Source organism: Trichosurus vulpecula, chromosome 4 (genome assembly GCF_011100635.1).
Source record: "Trichosurus vulpecula isolate mTriVul1 chromosome 4, mTriVul1.pri, whole genome shotgun sequence".
NCBI lineage: Eukaryota > Metazoa > Chordata > Mammalia > Diprotodontia > Phalangeridae > Trichosurus > Trichosurus vulpecula.
The window spans coordinates 167,743,133-167,759,744 of record NC_050576.1 but is presented as its reverse complement, the minus strand read 5'-3'; the positions used below and the strand labels follow the sequence as shown (position 1 = coordinate 167,759,744).

Genomic DNA, 16,612 nt, shown 5'->3' with positions numbered 1-16,612 from the left:
AATAAAGAATAAACAAGTGTCATTACTGTTGTTACGCTTTAGCTGCAGCAGGGAGGATTATCATAGTACCAAGGAATATTTGACCCCACTGTCCCAGTCACCCCACTGCTCGAGGGATAGGGCCCAATGGAGAAGCAGCCTGCCATGATTCTTAACCATGCTGCTACCATGAGTGTGTAGCCTTGGGCTAGCCATGCACTGTGCCTCCATTTCTCCATCAATAAAACGAGAATGAATCATTCTCTCTCCTTCATAGGCTCTCAGGTGGCCATCCCTTGTGAACCAGAGGGCTGAGGGAGTGTTAGTAGGAGCTAAGTGCTGAGGAGTGCAGAGTATGTAGCAAAGACACTGTCTTAAATGATTCGATCCTGGTTTGGTTACATGGTTCCTGTTTTTTCCCTCTTTGCCCTCATGACTCCTCCTTCTCTACCCTGGTCTGTCACCTCCCAAAGATGTCCTGTTGTCCCAGATGCCTTCTTTTCTAAATAAAAGGGCAGAGACTGCTTGGCCAATGGAGGGACGCTCTGAGGGCCCAGGCCTCCTTTTGTGCTGGGCAGCGGCCAATGGCTGGAGTAAGGAGTGACCTAATGGCCCCGTGGGGAACTCTGTACTCCAAGCAGTTACTTCTGGATATCATTCTTTGCTTCTCCCCTCTCCCTGGCCCCCACCTCACCAAACAGCCATCCCTAGCCTGCTCTTCTGTTTTCCTAAATTCTTCCACTTCTTTCACACCAGTCACTGGAGGCTCTTAATAATGCTCTGCAGCCCCTGCATTCATCCTGGCACTGAAGTACTGCTTGGACCACACTGTTTTTGTAAATGAAAAACAAATACTAGCCTAATACCAAACAGATCCCAAGCTCAGAACTGAGCTCTCCTCCAACCAGTGATTGCTTCCTTGGCATCCAGAAATCCTTGGTGCTTCCTCCACAGAGGGCTTCTACTACCTACTGTGTAAGGAACTCAGCCTTAGGAGAGGTGCCAGCCTCTGGGTATTCAATCATACCCTTTTCTGTTTTCTGGAAGCTTCTATTAGCACTGAGGAAGCCTATAGTCTTATCCAGCTGCAGAAGGAAAAATCCTAGGGACTACCATGATCTTAGACCCCTCTGTATTCTGTCCTTCCAAAACTGGGCTCTCACCCAAGGAAAGGAAGAACCTGGGGGGGGGGCAAACCTCTCAGAGGTGAGGGGAGGACGGAATTAGAGCACTAGGTGGCCATAAGCCCTGAAAAGTGGGCCCTCTTCAGGGGAAACATCGTCTCTGGAAAATCCCATCTGCCAACGGTATTCACTTCCTTAACTGTTCCGAGGAATATCAGTTCAAGAGACATGGTATGATCCATTGGATGGATCCTAGAGTCCTGGACTTACAGTTAGGAAGACCTGAGTTCAAATCTGCTTCAGACCCCAGCTGGGAAAGTTATTTAACCGAACTTCCCTCTGAGCCTCAGTGTCCTCATCTGTAAAATAATGGAAGGTTGGACTTACTGGCCTCCAAAGTTCCTTCCAGCTCTAAATGTATGACCTGTAGACCCTACCATCTGGGGTTGTCTATATGTTCCTACTGTAGAGGGGACAGAAACCATGTGAACCAAACAGTACCTCAGTGCTAGGGTGAACTTAGGAGCTGGATATGATCACATGGATGATATGATACACATAAAACTAGATCGCCAATCAATCAATAAAAGAATTGGAAATTGAAGGGATGTAATCCATTGGGGAATGGTTGAGAATAACTAAGTCATTCATGTTGATCATCATACAATACTGTTGTTATTGCACACAATGACATCGCCTACAATGTTCTCCTGGTTCTGCTTACTTCACTTTGCATCAGTTCATGGAATCCTTTCCAGGTTTTTCTGAGAGCATCCTGCCTGTCATTTCTTATATTACAATAGTATCCCATCATAATCATATGCTACAGCTTGTTCAACCATTCCCCAATTGATGGTCATCTCTTTAATTTCCAATTCTTTGCCACCACAATAAAAGCTGCTATAAATATTTTTGTACACGTAGGTCCAAGTCTTCATTGTTTACCATTACCATCGATGGGGTGATCAGTTTCCGGGGGTAAGCCCAGGAAGGCCTGGAGCTTAGGGAAGAAAGAGAGCAGAGTCACGTGGGCAGACAGTAAGAGGAAGGTATCCAGGCAACTAGAGGCCAGCATCTGGTGAATCAACAGTAGGTCTAGCAGGTTGTAATCCACAAAAGAGATCTAATCCCCAGTGATAAAGGCCTTGCCTCCCTGGTTCTGGGTCTCGAAAGGCTTTAGTTGGCTGGGGAGGTCTTTTACATACTGCTCTTTACCCTCCTTATAGTTCTATTAGATGAGGTAAAGGTATTTGATCCAAAGGTCCTCTACCCCATCATTCACCACATCTGAGAGAGCAGCTTCTTGAGTGACCTTTCTACATAGCCCATGCCCCCCTTCAGGTATCTCAGGATGGTATTGCTCTGGTATAAGGCGAAGTTTCTACTTGTGAACTTGGTGAGCAGCCCATAGAGACATCTGGCCTTGAGGTCCCCCTGCACCATATGTACAGGGTCACTACATCCTTCTTCAAGGTCTGGCCCTTTTCATTCAGGAGCATCAAGATAGATCCACATCACCTTTGAACAGGCAAGGAGATGATGGTGTAGGGAGGCATCTTGAGTGGATAATGGTCTGGGGTCAGAAGCAGGAGTGGGAAGGCCTATCTTTGTTGTTAAAGAGTCTATGGCTCCAGGAATAAACTCTCACATGCCAACCGAGGCCTAGAACACAGTAGGGGACGGGCTGAATTATAGGATCACTTATAGCTGGAAAGGATCTCGGAGGTCCAACCCCTTCCTCATTTTCCAGATGAGGAAACTGAGCCTGAGGAACAGAGGGAAAGCAACTTCTCCAAGATCACACAGGTGATAAGCAGAAGAGCCAGGACGGCACCTCAGGCCCTCGGTCTCCCACACCAGTGTGCTTCCCACTCTCCCACAAGCCTACGCTCCTCCACATAGCAAACACCTGCCTTGTAGGCTGTGGCTACAACAAAGCCGACAAGCTCCCTGAGGGCAGAAAATGTCACTTTGATGTTTGTATCCTGGCACTTGGCCCAGTAACTTGCACTTAGTAGACGCTTAATACATTTTTTACTGGACTAATGACACTTTATTTTTATTATCATCAAAGGACATCCCGTAGACAATAAACCCAGGGTATCCTAAAAGTCATGAAGCCCCAGGCCATGTTTTCAAGGGATAACCCCATTTAACAGAGACGGTAGAACTAATCAGTTAAAATCATACGTGAATGGAAAGCATGCCTATCACTATTCTACAGACCAGGGATGTCCCTATAGTGCTGAAAACTGAGACCAGCACATTAGATCTCATGTTCTGGGAAGCAGCCAGGGGACAGAGAAGACCCGAAGCTCATATACAGCTACAGCCAGTCCAAATGCCCTGTTACCACTGCTCCATGGCAAACTCACACCTTCCCAGCTGCCCTCTTATGACTTAATCACACTGCTCTTGATGGCTCTTCTGCCATGGTCTGGAACTGTGATTTAAATCTCATTAGTATGAAGGATTTGTGATTTCCCTTGGAGGAACTCCCAGCGTGGGAATTCCCACAGGAAGCAAATCAAACTGCAAGTGCTAAGCTGCCAGGGCTGGTCAGGGACCACTCACATGTCTGCTCCCCAAAGGGCAGCCTGGGAAGGTGCAAAAAAGCTTGTTAGAGTGTTGATAGCCTACAGATGAATTTCTTTGCTTAGCTGCTTAAGGTACAAAGGGTTTAAGGTAGAGTACCCAGCTTTGAATCCTAGCCCCGCCACTACTTGTGTGACCTGCAGCGAATCATTCAACTTTCTGGGCCACAGCTTCAGCATGAGAATGGATCCCGGGTCTCCCTGGCACTCATGTGACCTCTCTCATGATCACCGATTGCTAAATCTTACTGGTGACCATGGGCCAGGTAGTGAAAGGTCAATTCTAACCAAGTTGAAATGAACAGATTTTTCCTCCCATCTCCCCAACTTGTTTGGGAAACAGCATCTGGCCAGGGCCCACAGAGGGAGAGAGCTACAGGTCAGAAGTAAAAGAATTCTAACAGAATTCAACGACCATTTACGAAGGGCCAACCATGTGAGCCTGGGCAAGCTGTAGCGCTGGTCAGGGACCACTCGTGCATCTGCTCCCCAAAGGGCAGCCTGGGCAGGTGCAAAAAAGCTTGTCAGAGGGTCAGCAGCCAGCAAATGAAGGCATGGAAATCTATATGAGTCAATGGAGAGTCTCTCCCTCTGCCTCATGGGTGAAACCATTGATCCTTGAAAAAATATTGTCATTGAACATTTCCCCACATGCATGTTTCATGGTCTCCAGTAGACTCCATGCTTTATAATGACAGCAAACCTCCCTCCTAGGATTTCTGGTAGCCCCCACAGAGCCAAGTACTTAATGAAACTTTATGGATTTTATTTTTTACCTCTTCCCCCTCCAAGACTTCCTGTGGTACTTATTTTAGTCTAATTTCACCTGGATAAAAATCTGGGGGTGGATGAGAAAGTGTGAGGAACAGGGCTGTTGACCACAAGCCCAGGCTGATTTTCCATGTTCCCTCCTAAAGTTGGCCCTGAATTCTGCTAGGTATGTGCCCTGGCACTTCTGACAGGCAGAGGAAAAGGGACCCTGTATTCCTGAAAATATCCATTGTTTTAATGGAGCCAGTCCTTTGCTGGTCATTTTAGCAGCTTTGTGAAGTCAGCCTTTACTTTGAAAAGGGTGCCTTGTCTCTCCAGCCCTTCTTTTGGGCCATATATCAATGCCCTGCAGGGTAGTCTCTTTGCTGCCTGCTGTTCAAATTTGTCCAATTTGACACGGTCCCTATGGGGTGGGATTCTGTGTGAGACTGTCTGCCTTTGATGGGGAATTAGCAGGGGTGGCTGGACAGCTGCTTTTGAAGGGCCACCAGTGACAGGTCAAGGCAGGCCCCTTCCCTGATAAGCAACAGGCCCCTGGGGAAAGCACTTATCTTCCTTGCTTTTCTAGACACTTCAGGGATTGCCCCTCTCCCTGGGGCAAGGCTGAGCTCGGGGACCACCCTTTGCATTTAGACCTGGGACACCTCTCATCCTGACTTCATGAGCAAGGTCATTCCTAGGTAGGGGATGAGATGAGCTGCCAGGGAATGTTAGCTGTACCTGATGCCTATGTAGCCAAGCTGGAAAGGAAGGAAGAGGGCTTTAGCAGCCAGTCAGAGGCTGGGATGCTCAGAGGAAAACTAAGGCAGATGAAAAGAAATGGAGACAAAGATTTTTTCCCCAATCTCCCCATCTTGTTTGGGAAACAGCATCTGGCCAGGACCCATAGAGGTAGATATCTACAGGTTATGAAGAATTCAACAGAATTCGACGAACATTTATAAAGGGCCAACTATGTGAGCCTGGGAAAGCCACTTAATCTCTTGGTACCCAAGACAACTCTTTAAGCCTTAAGTTGCAAAGACTATGCCAACTTGCACTGGTAGAGAGAATACTGTATACCAATGAAATCAAAATCCTTATCCTATTATATTATGTACAAAGGCACTGTGTTAGGTGATGAGGTTTCAAAGACCAAAAAGCTAAACAGTCTTAGCCTTCAAGGAGCCTACACTCTGAGAGATACAACATGTACACAGACAAGATAGAAGTGGCTAGGTGGTGCAGTGGTAGGAGTGCTGGGTCTGGAGCCATGAAGACCTTAGATACTTATTATGACCCTCAGCAAGTCACTTCCTCTGCCCACCTCAGTTTCCTGAACTGCAAAATGGGGACAGTAATAGTAGCTATCTCCCAGGGTGGTTGTGAGGATCAAATGAAATAACATTTGTGAAGCACTTAGCACAGTACCTGGCACACAGTAGGCACTTAATACATGCTCATTTCCTTCCTTCCTATGTACAAAACAACTTCAAGAAGAAGAAGATACTAACGATTTGCCAAGAGAAGCAAGGGGCAGGAGAGATGTTACTTGAACTTCATTTAAAGAGAAGCCAGTGATTCTCTAGGGTGGAGGTGACTTTGTATTTTATACTACAGGTAATCTCTGAATGTTTTTGAGAAAAGCAATGGCACAGTTACATCCGTGTCTCAAGAATATGAATTTACTGGCTGTATTTGGCATCTCAAGGGATCATTTCCCACACCTTGGGCAAAGGTGCTGGTAACAAGCGAGTAGTCAATTCCTTTGATCGGTGTGGGCTTCCCTGGGTTTCTTTTAAAGGTTTGTTTTCATTGATTTTGCCAAATATTCTCCTTGAAAAATAATTTTCCACAGATTCTCTAAACTCACTGCATTTCTCCTTAAGTAACTCAAACTTCGTTGCAAAGCTTGCCAAGTTTCAAGAGTGTCAGACTCTTAGAGCTGGAACGGAGTTCAGAGATCATCTAAGGAGGCAGCATGGCGTAGTGGAAGCAAAAAGCCTAGAGGGTCGGGAGACCTGAGTCCCAATCCTGGCTCTGGCCCTAATTAATTATGTGATTCTGGGCAAGTGACAACTTCTCTGGGCCTAGGTTTCCAAAGGGGTAAGACGATGTGGTTAGACTTCAGGACTTCTAAGGTCCTCCTTCCCAGCTCCAAAGTTCCATCACTCTGGTCTGGCCCCTGATTGCACAAATGAGAAAGGAGGGCTCCTGGTTAGGGAGCTCTCTCTCCTACACTGAGGATTCACTCTCTTGGAGGTTTGCCAATGACAGATTAGCTGAGGTACCCCAGCACCCACCATAGCCCAGAACAGTAGAATAATGCTAGCTGATGTTTATCCAGCACTTTAAGGTTCATAAAATGTCTTAATACATCATCTTATTGGGCTTCCTAAGTAATCGAACAACAATCATTTCTTAAGTGTGTATACTGTGTGCCACACACTGTGCTAAGCACTGGGGATCCAGAGGAAAAGCAAAAAATGGTCCTTACTTTCAAGTTCACATTCTAATGGGGGAGGCAGTACATATATAAACATTTCAAACAAGATAAATATATAGGATATGGGATAAATACACCAGAGAAATTGCTTTAAAGGGTAAGGCAATAGTGGCTGTGGGGTCTCAGAAAGGACTTCTGGAGGAGAAGGCACTTGAGTTGGGTCTTGAAAGAAGCCAGGGGCTCTATCTAGTTGGAGTTGGAAGTTGGAAGGGAGAGCATGGGGAAGTATGGGGAACAGCCAAGGCAAAGACACAGAGGTTAGAGACAGAATGTCATATTTGAGGAATAGCAAGAAGCCAGTATGGTTGAATAGCAAAGTGTGTGAAGAGGAGTAGAACGTTAAAAGATTGGAAAATAAGGAAGGGACCAGGTTGTGAAGAGCTTTAAATGCCCAACAGAGGACTTTATAGTTGATTCTGAGGGTAATAGGGAGCCAGTGGAGTTTACTGTGGGAAGGCAAGGGCGGGGAGATGAATATGGTCAGAACTACGCTTAAAGAAATCACTTTGGCAGGCTATGTGAAGAACGGATTGGCATAGGGACAGACTTGAAGCAAGAAGACTAATTAGATGGCAGGGGGCAAGAGGTGATGAGGGCCTCAAACAAAGTGGTAGCTTTGTGAGTGGAGAGAAGGGGGTATATTTGGGAGATGTTGCAGAGAAAGAAATTACAAGATGTAACTACTGATGGGGCAGAGGATATAGAGATTGGGGGAAAGAGACACACACACACAGAAACCTAGAGAGAGATAGACAGGGGCAGAGACAGAGAGGCAAAAACAAATACAAAGGCAGAGACATACATAATGACATTGAAACTGTGAATCTGGATGACTACAAGGATCACTACAAAACTACAAGGATGACTACAAAACAGCAAGAGGCAAGTGCAGGGAGGGAAGAGTTTTGGGGAAAAGGTAACAAATTCTGTGTTGGACACATCAAGTTGGAGATGATAATGGGACATCCACTTCAAAGTGTCCAATGGCTAGTTGGTGGTGCCGGAATGGAGCTTGAGAGAGACCACGGCTAGATAAATTAATCTCAGAATCATTTACATAGAGTTGATTACTGAACCCAAGGAAGCAGATGAGATCATCAAGTAAAAAAGTACAGAGAGAAAAAGAGAAGACCCAGGCCAGACTCTCAGGGACATACACTCTGGGAGGGACATAAATGAAGATTTAGTAGGGAGACTTCAAAGAAGCAATCAGATAGAAACAGAACTAAGAGACCACTTTATAGATGAAGAAACTGAGTCTCAAAGAGGTGAAATTGAACACAGTACTCCAAGTCCAGCACTCACTCTGTCTACATCATAGAACTTCCTAGTAGTAGTAAGACATGGTTTCTACTTTCAACTTGGCCAATAACTAGCTATGGGTCATGGGCAAGTCAGTTTGTTGCTTTGGTCTTCAGTTTCCCCAACCATCAAATAAATGAAGGTACTCTCTGAGATCCCTTATAGTTATGAGATGCAATGATCCCTAGGTCTAGTTGAGGCCCAGGGTGAACATAGACAGATGTGAGCCAAACACCTGGTTTGAGTCAATTAATTTCAAACTTCTCTCCCACCCTTGACCAGAATGAACTGCTAACAAGAAGGGAAACTGGCCAGCCTCTTTAAGGTTTGCTTCCTCCAGCTCATCCTCTGGGAGGAATGTGCTAATGAGTGCGGAAATAGCTTCCTGAGGGGGAGGGACAAACAAAGGGCCTGGATAACCCACCCACAAGATAACCAGTCCCTGGATAATTGAGAACTGAATTCCAGGGAAAATTTTCCAAGCCCTAGAGTATGACAGACCATGGGCTGTTTCCCTGGGCCACAGTATAGACAGACATTGATGAATAAGGTCCCATAGGTCTGGAATTAGGGGGGTGGGACCTAATGGGAAACTGAGACACACCCCTTGATGGATTTGCCATATGGAAGAGGGAAGCCCAGAAGCCCATATACTGATTTCCTTCCCTAAGTGTTCAGCATCAACTTCCTGCTCGAGTTTCTTATAACATTCTTTTTCTAACCCTAAACCTAAGATTCTTACGACTTTGAATTTTTTTTAATCTTCCTTTCTAAAGTGTTTTGGCATCTATTATCTCATTTTATCCTGGGAGGAGGAGGAGGCATTGTTGTCATCGTCATGATCACTGTTGTTTTCACTTTGCAGATACAGAGAATAAATCTCGGACAAGTAAAGCAATTTCTCCTGGGTGAAGGTAGGAGCAGAGCTGTAGGGGAATCTCAGTCTTCTGGATTCCCCTCAGTGTTTTGTCCACTGGCTCATCCTCCCCAACTGAGCGCTCCAATGTGTTCTTTTGATCAATACGATGTTCCATATAAGATCATCTGGATGAGCAATAAATAGGTTCTTCCTTCCCTAAATAGAAGGTTCTGGCTGTGGAAAAAGCATCTCCATGGCTTCCTAATGCTCTCCTCTGTGCAGAAGGACAGTTGGGTATCAAACGCCTCACAGGCTGCTGTGGGAGAATAAGTTTCCTCACGTGACACTCAGCCGCCTGACTTTTATTTTTTTGGACAAATTACTTAATGGCTCAATCAATTTTTTTCTGGCACTCTCAAGGGTATCAAAATAGCTACGGTCCTCCCTGCAAAGTAGCAAGGCTCTTTGCTCTCAGAAAAGATGTTAATTCCTTACCCTAGGCTAAACCAGTGGCAATCTGTCTATTCATTCCATTACAAACCCTCCTTTTCTCCTGAGTCTTTCTCTTGCTTGCACTCTTTTTTAATAGCTTTCAGATCTGGACAGACATAAAAATACCCACACTAATGAGACCCTACCATAAGCTTCTTGCCTGCCAAATTTTATTTTCAGCTTCAAGTCATTGGACGTTCATTGTGTCAAGGACAAAAATGAAGGGAGCTGGAAAAACTTAATTAAAAAAAAAAAACACAACTCACTTGTTTAAAATTGGGGGTGGGTGGGAAAGGAGTGGGAGAGAGAGCAAGTCAAAGAAGGAAGAAAGAGGGAAAAGGGAGAGGCAAGAAGCAGGAGATCTGGGCTGAGACCCAGACACCACGTCTCAATCCAGAGAAGATCATCAGAACTGAGTTGCAACCTCTTCCACATGCAGACCTGGGTGTCTGATGGGAGGCCTGAGGGACTGGCTTGTAGGAAGTATGAGGCCGTAGCCTAACCTGGTATCTAAATCAAAACAGAGCAGGAAGGGAAGTCTTCCTTAGAACTTTAGCTAGGAATATTTTCACCTAGGAATGAACAGCTGGTGGGGAAAGGGTGGGGAGTTGAAATGAGAAGGTGACTTGCCTAAGACCAAACAGTTAGTAAGTGGAAGGAAGAGTCAGGATTTGAACTCAAGTCCTCTTTCAATTATACTATGTTGCCTTATTTACAGATACAGAAAATGAGGCTTAGAGAGGATAAAAGGACAGGCTATACATCACATGGCTAGCGGCAACATAGGTGGGATGGCTGTCTTTAAGCCCTTGAAAGGCTGGCTATGAAAAGAAAGACCAGATTTATTTTCCATGACCCCAGATGGCAGAACCAGGAGTAATGGGAACAAGTTGCAGAAAGGGAAATTGAGGCAACTAGATGAAGCAGTGGATGGCACTGGACTGGAGTCAGGAAGATCAGAGTTTGAATTCTGTCTTAGACATTGAGTAGCTGTGTGATTCTGGGTAAGCCTCTTAACCTGTACACCTCGGGTTCCTCCTATGTAAAATGGGACTTACCTCACAAGATCCTTGTGAAGATGAAATGAGTTGGTAACTTTGTTAGCTACCACTATTATGATTCAAGGATTTAAGAATACTTTTTAGGAGACTCAGGAAGAAATGAAGGATGGAAACTTGTTCAACAGGCCAAATGTGGCAAACACTTGGAGACTATTGGCCAATGCCCCAAGACACTCTGTTCTTACAGACCTTTGCCATGTCTTCAGTATATTAACTTTTTCATTGTAGTGCTAACCAAAAAGAGTAGCATTCTGAGATAAAGACAGAAGAGCAGAGACTGGGAAGCCTGTCCTGCCTCTGACACATACTAGCTGTGGGACCCTGGGCAAGTTACAATCTCTCACTGCCACCCCCCCCCCCCAACAAGCACTCTCTAAGAGTACAATCAAGCAACCAATAAACATTAATAAAGCACCTCCTACATTCCAGGCATTGTGCTAGGCATTCAGGATACAAAGACAAAAACCAGGCAGTTACAGATCAGTTGGGAATTCAATGGGTGTGTTCCACACCAGGAGTTCTCCACAGTGATGAAATCACAGATGAACAAGCAATCTAACCTTGGTCAATTATATGGCACCACCCTCATAAGGTTGTTGTGAGGATCAAATGAGATAACATCTGTAAAGCACTTTGCAAACCTTAAAATGCTATATAAATGTTAGCTACTATTATGATTTAAGTGGAGGAAAAACTAGAATTATGCCAGGTAGAATGAGTTCTATGTTCTACATAAGTAGCATGTTCCCTTGTAGGGTATGTTGTAGAGGGAAATTCTTTTTTTTAAATATTTTATTTTTTTCTGTCAAATTACATAAAAACATTTTTTGACATTTAAAAAAAAGTTCTGAATTTCAAATTCTATCTTCCCTTGCCTAAGCTGCCCCCTTCCTGAGATGGCAAGCAATCTGATAAAAGTTATACATGTGCAATCATGTAAAACATATTTCCATATCAGTCATTTTGTAGAAGAAAACTTGAACCAAAAAAAAAAAAAGAAGAAAGTGAAAAATAGTATGCTTTGGTCTGTATTCAGACTCCATCAGTTCTTTCTCTGGGTGTGGATAGCATTTTTCATCATGAGTCCTTTGATATTGTCTTGGACATGGTATTGCTGAGAATACCTAAGTCATTCCCAGTTGATCATCGTGTGGTATTTCTATTACTGTGTACAATGTTTTTCTGGTTCTGCTCCCTTCACTTTGCATCAGTTTGTGTAAGTCTTTCCAGGTTTTGTAAAGGGGAATTCTTGCACAGGCGCAAGTTGGACTACACACCTCTAAGGTCCCTTCCAGCTCTAGATTCTATGGCTGCCTCCACACCAAGATGAGGCATTAGAAGGGAACTTGAAAGGAGAAATGGAGACTTAAAGGAATAAGAGAAACAGGCCTAAGACATCCAGGCTGAGGGGTAGCTGGGACAGTCAGCCTGGAAGAACAGTTGGTTCAATCCTTACTCTAGTGAGGGTTAAGAGAGGAAGGTGCTCCACAAAAGGGGCACTATACTGGGGTGAATGTAGCAACCAGAAGGGTGGCCAAGGGCAGTCGAGCAAAGCCCTAAAATAAGCTGTGGAGAGAGTGGTTGGGAAGGCTCTTCCTGAGGAGGAAGTGTCTCTCCTCACCTCCCTCACTCCACACATACCCCAAAGCCCAAATGTCAGAGCTCTGGGACAAAGTCCTCCTAGCCTTCTGAAAGCTCTGATCTCCATTCCTTGTGCTGTTTTTAAACCTCAGCCCCTTAAGCTGTAGGTAAGAGGGAAGCTATCTATAAAAGGCATTTAGAGGCCAGCAGAATTCTCTCCTCACAGCTGATAGGAACTTCAATTCAGTTAGCCAGAGGGCATAGTTTACCTTCTATGGCAGTCAGTTTTCATTTGTCATAAGATCTGAAATAGGAGTATGCTGGGTACAGTGGTGTCATGTAGTTAGACTGAATTTTAATCAATTAATTTAATTCTGAAAGCCATTAAAGATTGTTTCTATCACACCAACAGGCCCAGTTACTGAAACTTGAAAGTACCCAAGGACTCCTGATTCTTCTTAGTCCCATCAATTTGAAAACACTCTGGATTTCTCCTCCAGAAATGAAAAGAATTCAGTCTCTAGAGAAAAAAATGTACAGCCTTCATATCATTAAGTCAGTTACAGACAGCTAGCTGGGAATTGCTTGTGATGTGAGCGTGCGTCCCATATATGCAGATGTGTTGCATGTCCCTCTCAGATAGGTCACCGGAACCTGTTGGTCCTTCCTATATTATGTCTTTCATGTCTTGCTCTCCTTTCCTTTCCTCTACTACCATCCTGGTCCACACATCTGTGGGGTCACAGAAAGGACCCTGAACTTAAAAATCAAAAGACCAGGTTCACACCTGGCTCTGCCAAGTCATTTATGACAAGGTACTCAGTGCTGCCATTTCCTCATTTAAAGAACGGGGATAATACTTGTACTAGCTATCTTACAGAGAATCAAATGAAATGATGTATAGAAAAGCATGTAACTAAGGGCCCAAGCTAAGGAAGCTTTGCCCTCGGCAAAGACATTTAGGGCAAACAGGTAATACTTGGACTTCTTCAAAAGCTAGAAAAGGATGAGTATGCAGCACATAGTTAGCAAGAATAAGTATTTTAAATAGGAAGTTACTAGTGGATGTGCACTTCCACAACCCTAGGTGAAGGCCAATCTCCATCTCCCAGCAGCCTCCTTATGTCCCAGAGTCTTTATCCACAGGCGCTAATGTCCTGGGTTTCCGTCTCCTCATCTCCCAGTTCCAAATGAATTTGTTTTAAAAAGTGTGAGGGCATTTTTCATGCTATTTGACCTGATGGTAATTTGTAAAGCTTGTCCAGGCACAAAAAATGCTTTCTATGACTGATTTTAAAAAGTACTTTGTAAACTGTTATATAGATAAATGTCAACTATTCTTATGGAGATGACTTAGGCCAGGTCCTTGTCTTTAAACCACACTACAACCCCTGCCCAGGATGTCCCCTCCCCTCCTTTCTGCCTGTCCAGATCTTGCTTGGCCTTCAAGACCCAGCCTGAATCTCACCTTTTCTTAAACAACAATACCACCTAAGCCAACTAAAACAATTATTCATAATCTGGAAGGTCCTCCCAAGGCAGAAAGCATTTGAATGTAGCCTCAGTGATGAGCTTTGCATCTGGGCATGGTACCTACCATTTTCCAAGGACTGGCCTAGCTGGGCTCTGAGAGACTTAAAATCAGGATGGCTGTGGACAGATGAATTTTTTTGGCCACACCAATTCTGGAAGACCATGTACTAAATTACAGGGGTTACAATTTGTACTGGTGGAGGTAGTGCCCACACCGACAATGTCATAGCTGCTTGAGGTATTGAGAAAATGCTATTTTTTGGGTAAACTTCACAACGATCTCTGCAAAACCAAGGAAAAACATACCAAATAAAACCCAATTTCCTTTTTTTTGAAGTTGTTCCAGTCCCTTGCTGGGAGTGATCTCCTTCTTGTCCTCCTATATGCCTTTTAGTCAATGCTACTTATCTGGCATTTATGCATACACTGCCTAGCTTTGTGAATTATCTTTTCATGTGTTAATCTTCCCTTCCCAACTAGAGACCAGGTCCTATAACCAGCCAGTCTCCTCGTCTTGTCTCGTCTCCTCTCTTCTCTTCTCTTCCTCCCTCCTTCCTTTCCTCCTTCCTTCCTTCCTTTCTTTCTTCCTTGTTTCTGCAACTTTATTGAAGAAAACTCAATCAATTACTAGCAGAGCTATCAGTTGATCACTCATCCAGTGACAACTTGCATCCTTTATTCAGTGCTATATTAAATAGTGTATTGGAAGACAGATTAACTAATTAGCTTATATTTCATGATATTCTTCACAGTGCTTGCTACACAGTAATTGTAGGTGCTTAATAAAAATATGCTGATGATTTGAATTGGCTATAAGTGTGTTTGGGAACTAAAGGCTAGGACTATTTTAAAGATGTACCTTTCACTTGGGAAAATTTCTTAAAATAAAAATATTAAAAAACCAGACTATTTCAGGCCTGAACGTCAGAAGGAACTTGTGGGGGGAAAGGAAGTCAAGATAAACCACCAAATATATAAATATATAAACACACACATATATTTCTGTGCACTCTAATGGAATTATGGATGTCCATTCTGACTGAGATGCAATAGCGCAGTGCAAGAGGAAAAAAGAAATGACTTTATTCAATATCAAAATGACAAGTCATCAAAAATTTGTGGTTTATTAGGGAAAAAAGATCTTTTAAACAAACCTGGATGGCCTGGCAAACTTTGGGTTTTAATCTCGTGATATGCTCTAACAACAAAAGGCCTATACAGCATATCGAGCAAATTTATAAGCCTATGATCGATATATTTGACATATTATTTAATTATGATCCTTAGTGACAGAGACAATATGAAAACCTAGTGTCAACATTCTGACAGTGGAATAAATAAAAAGATATAATTATTCCTCATACTAATCCCAGCTGAATTGTAAAGTATCAGGCCAGACTGCAGACCCAGGTTCTAAGGTTTCCTTAATATGATAGAGTTTGATGTAGGAGGTGTCATATAACCAATATTTTGCCATTTTATTAGAATAAAAAGCTCTCCTAGGATTTCAAGTTCAAATGGTCAGAGTGCCCTTGTGTTCTCCTTATATTACTCAGAACATGGTGAACTAGCAGATTGTTATGTCAGAGCAATAGTATTAGTAAGGGGCGGGGGCCAGGATTCTAGGGAAAAAAGCAGAAGTAATTATTTATCTTCCTAGAATCATAGAACGTTTGAATTGGAAGGGACTTTATAGATTATCTAGTATACCACCCCCCTTCCTTTTTCAGAAGAAGAAACTGATACCCAGGAGAGGAAAAGCTTTCCTAAGGTCACATAGTATGGTATAATGGGGACCAGAACCCAGGTTTCTTGACTTCCAGTCTAGTGCCTTAAGTAGCAAAAAATATTTTTAGTATATCAAGTCATTTGGGAACTTGTGAGTAACCCTCCTTTTTTGGTTGGTCTAAGACAAAAGCCAGTAAGAAAGTACAGTGGATAGTGTTGGACTTAGGAAGATTTGAGTTCAAATCATGGCTCTGATCTTTACTGTCTGTGTGACCTGGGGCAGGTCACTTGGGCTTTCTATGCATCTGGTTCCTTATCTACAAACTGAGGGGATTGGATTAGATGGCATTTGAGGCCTGATTGCTACCACTCATGCACTCTACATTCTAGCAAAACTTGCTGACTTGATGTTCTTCATATATAACTTGCCATCTTCTTCCTCTCTTACCTTTGCCTGGAATGCTCTTTCTCCTCACCCTCACCTCAAAGACTGCCTTGCTTCTGTCAAAGAACTTTCTGGGTGCCATCTCCTAAGGAGTGCCTTTCCTGATCCTCTCCTCCCCCAGTTGTTAGTGATATATATATCTGGTACATCTATATATACATATCAGTACATGTATATCTACTGTATGTGTGTGTGTCTGTATGTGTGTGTGTCTGGTATAACTATACCTAAAATATTTGTACATTTTCATTTGTGTAAAATTTGTTTCTCCCCAATAGAAGAACTCCTTGAGGAAAGGGACTGTTTTGTTTCTGTCTTTGTATTGCCAGAGTAGCACACAGTAGGTGCTCAATAAACATTTGTGCAATTAGACTGAATTTGAACTTCCGCTACATCACAAGACAGAAAGCAGTGCCAAGGTGGGCAGCCAATACAACTGACTATTATCATACCAATAGGAAAAAATGCACTGTCTGGCTTGGGCCAAGAAAAATTACAGTTAACATTTAACATTATGGGACTAACTTCAAAGGCACGCCAGCTGGACTCCAATAATGGCAGATGAAACTGCTAACACCAGCAGAAAGATGCAGGTGTCCGTCTTTGGCTAGGAAAAATCACATCCTTAGAGCAGAACTCCTCCCTCCTCAGCAACCCC

At 43.6% G+C, this 16,612-nt stretch overlaps 1 protein-coding gene and 1 pseudogene across 8 annotated transcripts in view; both read right to left on the bottom strand.

The window, feature by feature from the left end:
* The window catches only part of BCAS3 (BCAS3 microtubule associated cell migration factor), a 772,682-nt gene that overhangs the window by 74,612 nt on the left and 681,458 nt on the right, over positions 1–16,612 (bottom strand). The gene's annotated exons all lie outside the window — the stretch shown is intronic.
* Positions 2,038–2,659, bottom strand: LOC118846028 (annotated as a pseudogene).